Source organism: Panthera uncia, chromosome B4 (assembly GCF_023721935.1).
Source record: "Panthera uncia isolate 11264 chromosome B4, Puncia_PCG_1.0, whole genome shotgun sequence".
Lineage (NCBI taxonomy): Eukaryota > Metazoa > Chordata > Mammalia > Carnivora > Felidae > Panthera > Panthera uncia.
In genome coordinates, this window is record NC_064809.1 from 45,452,917 (window position 1) to 45,465,283 (window position 12,367).

Consider the following 12,367-nt stretch of genomic DNA (forward strand, 5'->3'; position numbering starts at 1 on the left):
TTGCCCAGAGGGGACAGCTACATTCAAAGCTGCACTGGCTTTCGGGAGGGATTGCTGTACAGAGCACGTTAGCGGATGTGTTCCCTCGGTGGCCTTAGTTCTCCGGCTCGCAAACTGGGCTGTCAGACAGCACAGACCCAAACCTGGTTCTCCAGAAGCAGCAGGAGACGTGCTCAGATATGTTCCCCTCACTCCGACACGTGTGTTTGCACTGACTGGCGACTGTTTTGTCCAGAGCCTGTGTAGGCATCTAAGAGGCAACTGGCTGCACTGGGGATGCTGTTGAGGACCTAGAACAGAATTTCCGTGTGGGAAGGCAACTAGTTCCCAGCCATTCTGGCTTCCTCACAAACCCTGAAAGGGTCTTCTACAAATATGCCTACCCTGAGACCTCCCCTCTTCCCTTCCACATTTTGCCAGGTTGCTCCTTCCCGATTATTTGCCTTAACTCGTGGTGTTGGGTGACTCACTTTACACCTGGTCCGTGGAGCTTGAAGCCTGAGCTGGCCTCTGATAAAATCAGTTGATGATGTCATATAGGCCTCCTGTCTGTGCCTCCTCAGCCCCTCAGAAGAAGGGATGCTATCAGTTGTCACCATTATCTCATTTTTCGAGGATATTTCCAGAGGAGAGGGGGGCAATTGAAGTGGTTTTTGCCCTTCTCTTTGGTGATCATCAGACATGGAGTAAGAGGAAAAGTCTAGGGGCTTCCCTGCTTGCATTCCTCATCAGCCCAGTTCCTTTTTACAAGCATGTCAAGAACTCTCATGGACAGATTCCCTTCCTGCCGCTCTTCCCATCTCATTGCCTTACCTGGAGGACGTGCCCAGGGCAATAACAAGCTCTTTTAGACTTTAATCATAGAATCACTGAACATCATTTAGAAGGGGCCTTGGTGGGGCGCCTGGGTGGCTCAGTCAGTTTAGCGTCGGACCCTTGATTTCTGCTCAGGTCATGATCTCACGGTTTGTGAGTTCGAGCTCCACATCAGGCTCTGCGCTGACAGCGTAAAGCCTGCTTTGGATTCTCTTTCCCCCTGTCTCTCTGCCCCTACCCCGCTCATGCTTTCTCTCAAAATAAATAAACTTAAAAAAAAAAAAAAAAGAAGCGGCCTTGGAAACATGGTGTCCTCGAGGTTTCATGTGGACACATGCGGACCCTGAGGCTCGAAGAGGTGAAGTGACTTAGGGAAAGCCCCAGAATCAAGCAGGGAAGTGGTGACCCCAGCCAAATGTTCTCTGCTCTCTCACACTGCACGGGACTGCAGTTCCTCTTTGCAAAAATCAGCACATCATAACCTAAAAGGAACTTGAGAGAACTTTAGCTCGCGTCCTCTGATGGAGGCACCTGGTACCTAGACCGCATGAGGACCTCTTTACTTCTTTTTCTTAAATGATTTTCCTTTCTGACGCCTCTCTTCCCTCCCTCCCTCCCTATACACTGTAATTCAAATGGCTACTTTAGCCCCTAGCCTGGTGATGTATTTTCTTTAAAAAAGAAAGAGCACGAAGCAAAACAAAGTGGTGCTGCCACACCAAAGGGTGAGACCGTGTCCCCGAACGCTGTTTTCCCCTGGCCTGGTCCCTGCCTGTCCCTTCCGCCCTTCCCTCCCGGTTTATTTGGAACCTAGATTCTTTCAGCAAGTTTTCTAGGCCCCAAAGAACACCCTGTTCAGAGAGCTCAGTCACTCCTCCACCCTGCCGCCACATGGCGCAGAATTCCAAGTCAAACAGAACTTTCCTGTCTTTTCCGTTCAGCACAACATTCCTGGGCTTGTTTCCTCTGCCGGTGGGAGCGCACAGACAGGAAAGCGGAGCAGGCCTGTGAAGGACTATGCTCCATCACCACAATGGAAATGATGGAAAAGTAGATAAAAAGTATAATCCTTGTAGTTACGAATCATTAACGGGATTACTATCTCAAAAAATCTTGTATATGTGAGTTTAAAAATGACACACTTAGAAATGTTTTGAAACCTACACAGGTCATCCAGGAGCTCAGGGTCTGTGTGCCCTCTTTCCGGTGACCAGTATTGTAGACCCAAGTCAGGACCCTTTTGAAAGTGAAAGGATGTGTTACTAACAAGGATGCCGGTGGGCCTCTGGCTCGTACCTAAACACCTTTGCTAAGACTAGGCGGTGCGATTGTCTTTGGACAGCTCTGAGCATTAGCTAAAGTTAGCGTAAATTCTTCCCTTGGGTTCATCAGGCAAAGTCTCATCTCTCTTTCCAGGAGAACAGATCAGGTGCGGGAGGATAGCCCTGCTGTTTTCTAAGTCTGTTCTGCTCCGGGCTAAATATGCCCTGTTCCTTCAGCAATTCCTTATTGGGTGTAGTATCCTGTTCTTTCACCATCCTGGCTGTTCTGAATGAGCTCCGCACGGTCTGGGCTGGAAAGCGTCTGTCCAGAGCTCAGTGTGGCCCTCCTTCAGCCTCCATCTGTTAGATCTCTCAATCTGTCTTTACACAGCAGCTTCTGAGGCAGACTCGAGGAGCCAATGCTCAGCAGATACCCCCCCCCCCCTTTCCTTGAGCTTCCTCTCTCGGGAAGAAGCCTGCTCTCTTCCTCTCTTCCTCTCGTGGGTAGGATGGGTGTTCCCCCACACTGAGAGCAGAGGTACAGAGGGAGGAACAGGGAAGGAGTATGGGGACTCTATTCCCACCTGAGCTGGTCTTTTATGAAATGGACAGGATTAAATAGCTTTGTCTCCCTGTCAAGAGCTTCGTCTCTGGAATTAGACTACTTGGATTCAAATTCTGTTTTTTTTAAAAAAATTTTAACACGTTTGTTTTTTGAGAGACAGAGAGGGAGCAGGGGAGCGGCGGAGAGAGATGGAGACACCGAATCCGAAGCAGGCTCCAGGCTCTGAGCTGAAGTCGCTTAACCGACTGAGCCACCCAGGTGCCCCCGGATTCAAATTCGGTTTTTGCATCACTTATAAGATCTTCAAATGTGAGCAAGTTACTTAATCTCCTGTTGCCTCAGTTTCCTCATCTGGAAAATGTAAAATTCAAACTGTTGTCCTCAGCATGCTGTTATTGGGATGAGGGTGACTGTTCTCCTGCCCTCCTTTTATTTTCTTGGCACTGAGGGTCATTCTCGCGGAGGATTTCTGCAGCAGCAAAAACGGCGTGTCACCTGAGTGCTTCAGGCTGAAAACTCACCTTCTGCACTCTAGATTGTAGGTGCCTCTGTGGGAGGATAATAACACGCAAAGCCTGTCATTAATCCCTTTCAGGCTCCCAGGACCTTTCATCCTAAAGGATTCCAAGGCCCTTGAATAAAAGAAGCAAAAACACTCATTAAAACATTACCTTTTGTATGGCAGCTACCACAAGTCGTTCTGATACAGCACTTCATAAAATTGCTCGTTATCTGAAATTTTGGTTCGCAGGGGTGAGTTTATTCCAAATAATCTCTAAATCTCAGAATTTAACCCTGAGCTCCCCCATCTTTCTTTCCCCTGTGGCAAATCGGATGCAAAAGGTCTGGAGCATTCCCTGGAGCTCAGTTTCCAAGGGGTTGGGGGAGGGGAGTGGAAGGCACAGGGCAAAAGAGGAAAAGGGCAGTATCTGGGGATTCTTGCAAATAACATCACAAAGAGCAAAGAGAACTGGACCTTTCATCTTGAGATCTCAAAGCTATTTATACTCGACATATCTGATATCTGCCGCCAGGCATAATTGTACTTAATTTATAGAGAGAGTATTTTGACTTGCCCAAGGTTGTATTTTGACTTGCCCAAGGTTGGAATTTCACCTCTTAGGTGGAAACAAATGGCAATAATATATTGGTTTGTGAGACCTGACCCACGTTTTCTGATTTTTAATGAAGTCCGCGGGGTTCATTAATCGAGGATGTGCCGGAGTTTGCCTGATCCTGGGCGGCTTCGCCTGGCTGCCTGCGCGGTAGTGGGTGACGTAGGGGTTGTCAAATGCGCAACCGGGAAGGACCAAAGGCTGGCTCTCAGTCTAGTTCACTCGCACTGCAAATGCTTCATGTTCTGGTGAAAGAAAGAGATGGGAAAGCTCTGTTTCTGATGGCCCAAGAGAGCACTCTGCCTAGAGATGCTAACCTGGACCTATCTGGGCGGGTCTCATCACAGCACAAGCTTTTAAAGACAAGTGTTTCCATTCTCAGCGGCAGCAGGTGTCTGGTCTGGGTTTTCCTCTCACCCTCCGCCCCACGTGTGAGTGGCCAGGATGGAGGTAGCATTTGATGAAGCGGGCTGTGGTCTCTTACTGTCTCTGACTTCTTGGCACGTTCTTAGCTCTCATTTCTGGTTCTTTTAGGGAGAAAGGAAAGAGAGGACTGAATGAACATTCAGTGAATGCTAATGATGAATCAGAAACATCACATACATGATTTCACTTCTTTTCCCAGGTTGTAATGTTACCTGAAAGCCGTGTGTGTGTGTGTGTGTGTGTGTGTGTGTGTGTTTGAAAATCCAAGTTAAAGAATGTGGTGGGCCATCTGTACTTCAGACCAGAAAGTAGGGCCTCTTGTATTTCTCTACTCACAGGAGATGAACATGCTGAAGTGTGGTCAGATTCTTTTTTTTCCTTCCAAGAATTTATTTAAATTCAAGTTAGTTAACGTAGAGTGTAATATTGGTTTCGGGAGTAGACTTCCGTGATTCATCACTTGCGTAAAGCACCCAGTGCTCATCCCAACAAATGCCCTCCTTAATGCTCGTCACCCATTTAGCCCATCCCCTCCCCCACTCACGTCCCCTCCAGCAACCTTCAGTTTGTTCTCTATCTTTAAGAGTCTCTTAGGGTTTGCTTCCCTCTCTGTTTTTTGTCTTATTTTATTTTTCCTTCTCTTTCCCTATGTTCATCTGTTTTGGTTCTTAAATTCCACATATGAGTGAAAAATATGGTATTTGGTTTTTTCTGACTTATTTCACTTAGCATAATGTACTCTAGCTCCATCCATGTTGTTACAAATGGACAGATTTCATTCTTTTTGATGGCTGAGTAATATTCCATTATATACATATACACACACACACACACACACATATATATAAAACTAATATACTAATATATACCACTAACTATATATATAATATAAATATATATGTAATATAAATATATACCAGTAATATTCCATTGTGTGTGTGTGTGTATATATATGTGTGTGTGTGTGTGTGTGTGTGTGTGTATACCACTTCTTCTCTATTCATTCATCAGTCAATGGACATTTGGGCTCTTTCCATAATTTGGCTGTTGATAATGTGTCAGATTATAACACGGGTAGACTTCCACATTTGGGCGCTTTTTGAGTGCCAATCCTCACTTGCAGGTTTGTGAAATGATATACTCATACTACTTTGTGGACTGTCATATTCAACGACAGCATCGGTTTGGATTTGTCCTGGTGACTCTAGGAACACTTTCGTAAATTTAGCACAACTAATTGAGAGAGCTTTCTCAACTCATTACTAACCATGTGTCCAAGACATATAGCCATTAGACTAGGAGGCCACCACCCAGGTACCTCTATCACCCTGTAGGACAACTGTCTTGGAGAAAATAAACTGCCTGGATGCCCCGTTGTCTATAATGATAGTAATAGCATAGTAACTATTTGTAGAATAAGCTTGATTTTGGTTCTCATTGCTTTAGTTTTTCTTTTTCTCATAGGAGTTATTGCTTGCTGACCCTAATAGCTTAGAGCTTAATTTTGTTAATGTCTTTTTGAAGTAGATGGCATGCATTGTGGCTCAGAGATCCCAGGAACAGGGTGAAGATGTGGCTTCTGAGGTTTGACCCTGACTGTTTCTTGTAGGTGGGCAGATGGCTTGTTCCACATGATGAGTTGCTGGAAAAAACTCATGTGAATTATTGCAATTTGCTTTGCATATATAAATACTTAAGCCTGTGCTCAATAATACACTTGATGCAAATATCCTATAAACATCTTAACTGCTAAATCAGCCTTTCAGATAAGTTCAATGGGCTTGCCATCCCACAAAGAGTTTTTATCAGCCTGCCCTCTTTCCAGGCTATAAAGCCTGTATCACAGAGACAGTAAAACTGATTAAAAACAATTAACATTCTTTCCTATTGACCTTCCTTAAGCTTCTCCTGGTAATAGGTATGTAGAACGATGACATATGAGACTCAATCATTTACAAGTGTTTACTGGGCATCTTTATCATAAAGCTAAGTGTAGATACCTGATCCAGAAGAGGTGGGAAATATGATCCCTGCCCTCAAACACTAATAATCAAGTCATGGAGCTAAAAGTTATGCTTAAGAAGTAAGCATAATCATTTTTGACAATATGTGTAAATTATGTGACTAACTTCTGTCCTGACACCTATTTGAAAAGGTCAAAATGGAGACAGAGAAATGAGCTGGGACTTGAAGTCGTAGGGTTTGTATTGTTAGTAACAATTATTAACAATGGAGCACATTAGCATTTATGGTGAGCGCTTTTTAGGATCCTTTCACCACCTCTCTGAAAGAGGTGGTGGAAGGAATGTAATTTGTTGAGTAAATCTGCTAGGTGGACCAGATGATACTTGTACCTGAAGTGGGTTTCACTATAAAAGAGGAAGCTTGAGCTTAGGGGACCCAAATCTTTTATAAAGGGCAATAAGCCTGGTATTTTGTTCCAAGGGGCACTCTATCTTCCAAGTCTGTTTGTTACACAAGTGTCTTTGAAGAGCTAAATCTGGAACAAAGAGTAATCAGCACCTCTCTCATAGAGACGTGTGAACTTGAGAGACTCATGGAGAGTTGTCTTCTAGTTTGCTTAAGGTTGCCCGGCTAGTAAACATCAGGGCTAGTGTTAGAACCAAAGTAGCCAAGAGAAGTGTAATGATCTCACTGATTCCCTGTCCAAGACATCAGACTCAAATTTGTTCCAGCACCTGGGAACAGCTCTCGTCCTGTTTTGGGGGCGGGGGGGGGTTGGTTCTGTTGCTGTTCTGGCTCATATGAGGCATCCCTCATAAATCATTTGGTTCCTTCTTTGTCCCATGAGCCAAACCCTAGTCTTGGGCTCCATTCTTTCTTGCCTTGCTCCTCAGGGCTGAAGCACCTGCCTTGGTTGTCCACCCAGTCCCACAGTCTCAGGAATTTCATCGCTGTATCCTGGGCCACTGTTGGCCAGCATCATGCCTGTATATTTGTGTATGTGGTCCAATTGTCACACTTGTAGGAGATTCTGGATGCTGACGGGCCCACCAAGACCTTTATCCTGTTACTCACTCCATAGGAATTACTCCATCCATCAGCCCGGTTGGACTTCAAATAGCTTCTCTTAAAACGTCTGCTCCTGTGTGCTTGTATGACCCCACTCAGTGTGTTTTATTTCCAGGCCATTGTACAGTTGCTTACTTGATTTTATTCTAGTGGGGGAAGGAGGTGGTGATGGGGGGATCAGGGATGAACATCATAAGCAGAGTGCTGCCGGGGGATGAGTATCGTGGACCAGCCCCAAGGCAAGTGTGATTACAGCCAGGGGGAAGAGTGGCTCAGAAGAGACTCTGAGTGCCATGCTGAAGAATATCAAAGGGACAAGGAGCTGAATCACAGAACATCACAAGACTTCACGGTAGTGTGCACAAACTGATAAGAGAGAGCATGGGTTTGGGAATCAGACAGCACTGGGTTTGAGTCCTGGATCTGCTATGTACTAGAGCATGACCTTGGAACTTTTGGTCTATGTCTCAGAGTCTCTCATCCATAAAATGGTGGTAATAACATTTATCTCGTGAGGCTGTGATGAGGATTACTGATAATACAGATACAACATCTAACACAGTGACTTCAATTTTTAAATGCTCAATAAATGGTGGCTGTTACACATTTATCGTTATGGAATGTTTGCCCTGGAATAGACCTTAGAGCACTAAGAACTAATCCTCTTATTTTAGGCATCGGAAAAAAAAAGCAAAAAAACAAAAAACAAAACGAAACAAAGCACAGAGTGATCAGCAAAGTAACCTGTTTGTCCAACCTCCTCAGCCAGGGACAGAATCTTACTCATTGAACATTTATTTCTCAAACACTACTTGATAGTGTGCAGTCAGGCATTTATTCGTTGGTGACGTTGCTGCAAGCAGTCAGGAACATTTTTGGGAGATGCGGACTATGGGTTTAATTCAGGCTTACCCTGTGGTGGGGGAACTTTCCTCTTTAGCCATAGACCATCTAGATGTAAACAATAAAGTGCTCCTGTGACATAGCCAGCCCCCTGGCTCTTGAGCCCCTTCTGTTCCTCGAAACTGCCTCACTTTTTGCTGCCACTTAGGGCTACTTCATTCAGTTTATTTCTGCTCATCCTACTCATTCCTACTCATCTTAAATGCCATTTTTCTCAAGGAAGCCTTCCCAGATCCCCCCGCAGCGAGGCGAGGACGCCTGTCACATGCTTCTGCAATGTCCCGTGCTTCTCCTTCTTGGTGTTCCTCGTGCTCTGATGACATCGTCAATACCCATCTTTCCTGCCAGGAATCTCTTGAAGAGCAGCATTTGGTGGCACCTGCTCCCTGGGACATCCCCAGAGCCGCACAGAGAGTAGACGCTTAACGCACGTTGGATTAAATGATGAAATAAGGCTGGCTAACGGCAATAGTTGTTCCAGAATTTTGGAGTTGCTGCTTGAAGGTAAAAACTGCTCTAAAAATGGGAAGATAATAATCTCAAAATAAAGGAGCGTTCTTCCCAAGAAAGGCGGTTAGAAAAGTTATCCTGATGTACCTATGTATGCCACAGACCTGCACACACACACAAGCATTTTGCAGTGTGCTTATTTTTCTCATTCTATCTTGTAGTGGCACTTCCTCAAGCACTTACGTGGCCTGAGGACTAGCATTTGGAAACTGCTATGCGAAAAGTCAGAGTCATTAATTAACTATTGCAATTGCCATTGCTGCACATTGCTGAGGAGAGCAAATTTCAGAGTCCCAAAGGTTTTCATGACAAAGGTACCAAATACACATCCATCTTTTATTTCCTCTTGGTACAGTTTTTATCCCTAGGTGTATTTTTTTTTTTTTTATTGAAAATCACCTCATCATGATGTCTTATTTAGTTCCAGGGCAGTGCACACAAGGGGGACAGCGGCACACACAGAAAAAGACCATTTCTCTGGGAAGTGTCGTTTAGCCAAAGTGGAACATGCCCCCCTATAGGGCTGAAATCCTTCCGGTTGTCCCAGTCCTGCCCAAGGATGAGAACAAGGGAACTGTGCTTAGGAAATAGAACACTGGGCCACCATGGACAGCTGGGCAGGCTGTGTCCCGCCAAGAGTCCCCAGCTGAGAGAAGTGGGCTCTCTCACCAAGCTACGCATTCACGTGGGGATTGGCTGTGCTAGAGGATGAAGCTGCATGTCCCGGGTCACAAGGAGAAAGGGCTGGAGGTGCTGGCGATTCAGCGAGATCAGACATTTTGGTTTAGAGGACGTGAGCTTTGCAGTCAGAGAGACGTGGGTTTAGAGCTCTGCTCCACGACTTACTGCTTGCCTTTGGGCAAGTTTGTAAGCCTTGGTTTCTTCATCTGTAAGACAAGGATAACAGCAGTGTCTATTTTATAAGGCTGTTGGAAGGATCAAATGAGATAGTGTGGGCAGAAGGCTCAGCAGAGTGGCAGGGCCATATTTAGTGCTTCATGCACCTATATTGGTCGTCGGTGGTGCCATGATGCCCGTGGCCATCTGGGGTGTACTTATGGGCAGAGAGCTCATATACTGTTTGCTCTTTTCTCCTTACCTCACCGCCTTGTCCCAACCTGTGCCTCCCCTTAGTGTCTCCACCATCCTCCGTTACTAAAACCAGAAACCCAAATGCCATTCTAGACTTCTCTCTCTTCTTCTTCCTCTAACATCTCAGTGGTCGCTAAAGTCTATCATTTCTACTGGTTCAATCTCCGTCTCCACCCCTCATTCCTGCTACTTGTTCCAGAGCAGTGCACAATTCCCCTCTTGGACAATGGCAGCAGCCTCCAGGCTGGCTCCCATTCCCAGTCTTTGAGAACTGCACATCTGATCTCAAGTACTCTCTTGCGTTAGACCATCTCTGTTTATCTACAGGATACAATGTTCTTTGGGAGTAAATTATGGCTTCACAAGACCTGGCTTGTCTCCTTACTGCTTCTACCTCGATTTCTGTGTTCCAGAGACACTCTCTATAAACTCAACAGCTCCACGTCTGTTTTTTCTTTTTCTAATCTCTGTGCCTTTAACAAGGTGGCCCCCTCCCTGGAATGCTTTGACTAATGATGATAATGATGAAGCAAAGGAGGATGATAACAACAGCCACCATGTATTGGGAATTTATAACATACCATTCTCGGGGCTTAGTGCCTTATATTCATCATCTGGCTTTCCTCGACCTTGGTCACGTGGTAAACTCATCAGATACAATTATGAGTTTTTAAAATACATTTTTTATTTCTTCACATCAGTGTTTCACTTGTAATCCAGACGGCTTGACTTCGCCTGTGTCTTTTACCTACAGGGGGAACCTGCATTGACATGTGTGGTAGCTAGTGCTATACCTCCTATTTACTTTTTTTTCTCTTTTAAATGGACTTTAGTTTTTAGGGCACTTTTTTTTTTAAATTTTTTTTTTTTAACGTTTATTTATTTTTGAGACAGAGACAGAGCATGAACGGGGGAGGGTCAGAGAGAGGGAGACACAGAATCTGAAACAGGCTCCAGGCTCTGAGCTGTCAGCACAGAGCCCGACGCGGGGCTCGAACTCACGGACTGTGAGATCATGACCTGAGCCGAAGTCGGCCGCTTAACCGACTGAGCCACCCAGGCGCCCCGAGAGCACTTTTAAGTTCAGAGTAAAATGGAGTGGAAAGCACGGAGCGTTCCCATCTACTTCCTGGCTCTCCTTTACACCCTCTCCTACTATCAGCATCCGCACCAGAGTGGTCCATTTATTACAATTGATGAACCAACATTGATACATCACTATCACCCAAAGTCCATCGTTAGATTAGGGTTCATTCTTGGTGTTGCACATTCTATGAGTTTTGAGAAATGTGTAATGACATGTATCCACTATTATAGGAACGTATGGTATAGTTTTACCCCCTTAAAAATCCTCTGGGCTCTGCCTGTTCATCCTTTCTTCCCACCAACTCCTGGCAACTGTTGATCTTTTTACTACCTCCATAGTTTTACCTTTTTTGGGGGGAAGGATGTCATCGTTGGAACCATACCGTGTATAGCTGTAAGGCTTTTTTTCCCCCACTTAGCAATATGCATTTAAAATTCCTCCATGTCTCTTCATGGCTTGATAGCTCATTTCTTTTTAGCTCTGAATAATATTCCATTGTCTGAATGTACTAGAGTTTGTTTAACCACTCACCTACTGCAGGGCATTTTGGTTGCTTCCAGGTTTTGGTAATTATGAATAAAGCTGCTATAAACATCTGCATACAGGATTCTGCGTGGGCATCCATTTCCAGCTCCCGTGGGTAAATGCCAAAGGGTGTGATTGCTGGATTATTTGCTAAGAGTACGTTCAGTTTTATAAGGAAGTGTCAAACTGTCATCCAAAGTAGGTGTACCATTCTGCGTTCCCACCGACAGTGAGTGAGAGTTCCTGTTGCTCCACATTCTCACCAGCATTTAATGTTGTCAGTGTTCTGGATTTGGGTCATTCTAACTGGTGTGTGGTGATATCTCATTGCTGTTTTTTATATATTATCAAATATTTTTTTTAAATTTTTTTTAGCGTTTATTTTTGAGACAGAGAGAGGCAGAGCATGAATGGGGGGGAGGGGCAGAGAGAGAGGGAGACACAGAATTGGAAGCAGGCTCCAGGCTCTGAGCCGTCAGCCCAGAGCCCGACGCGGGGCTCGAACTCACGGACCGTGAGATCGTGACCTGAGCTGAAGTCGGACGCTCAACCGACTGAGCCACCCAGGCGCCCCTCTCATTGCTGTTTTAATTGTCAATCACCTAATGGTATATGATGTTGAGCACCTTTTCTTATGCTTATTTGCCATCTGTGTATCTTTGCTGAGGTGCCTGAGCAGGTTTTTTGCCCATTTTTTAATCGGGTTGTTTGTATTCTTATTGTTGAGTTTTAAGAATTATTTGCATGTTTTGGATGAGAGTCCTTTATCAGATGTCTTTTACAAATATTATTTTCTTCCGGTCTTTGGCTTATCTTCTCATTTTCTTGAGCCCTGATTCATTTTTAAAGCACAGCTCAGAGCTCACCTTCTGTGACACTGGGTCTAACTCTTCCCCTCCCCAGCAGTTGCTCGAGATTGACTTTGTGCTGTCACTGTGCCTTTTGCAAACATCTGTCCTATTTGGTGGGTAAATATTTACCCACCAGACTGTGGGATTCTTGGGGAGAGGGTCATATGACTCATTTTTGCATT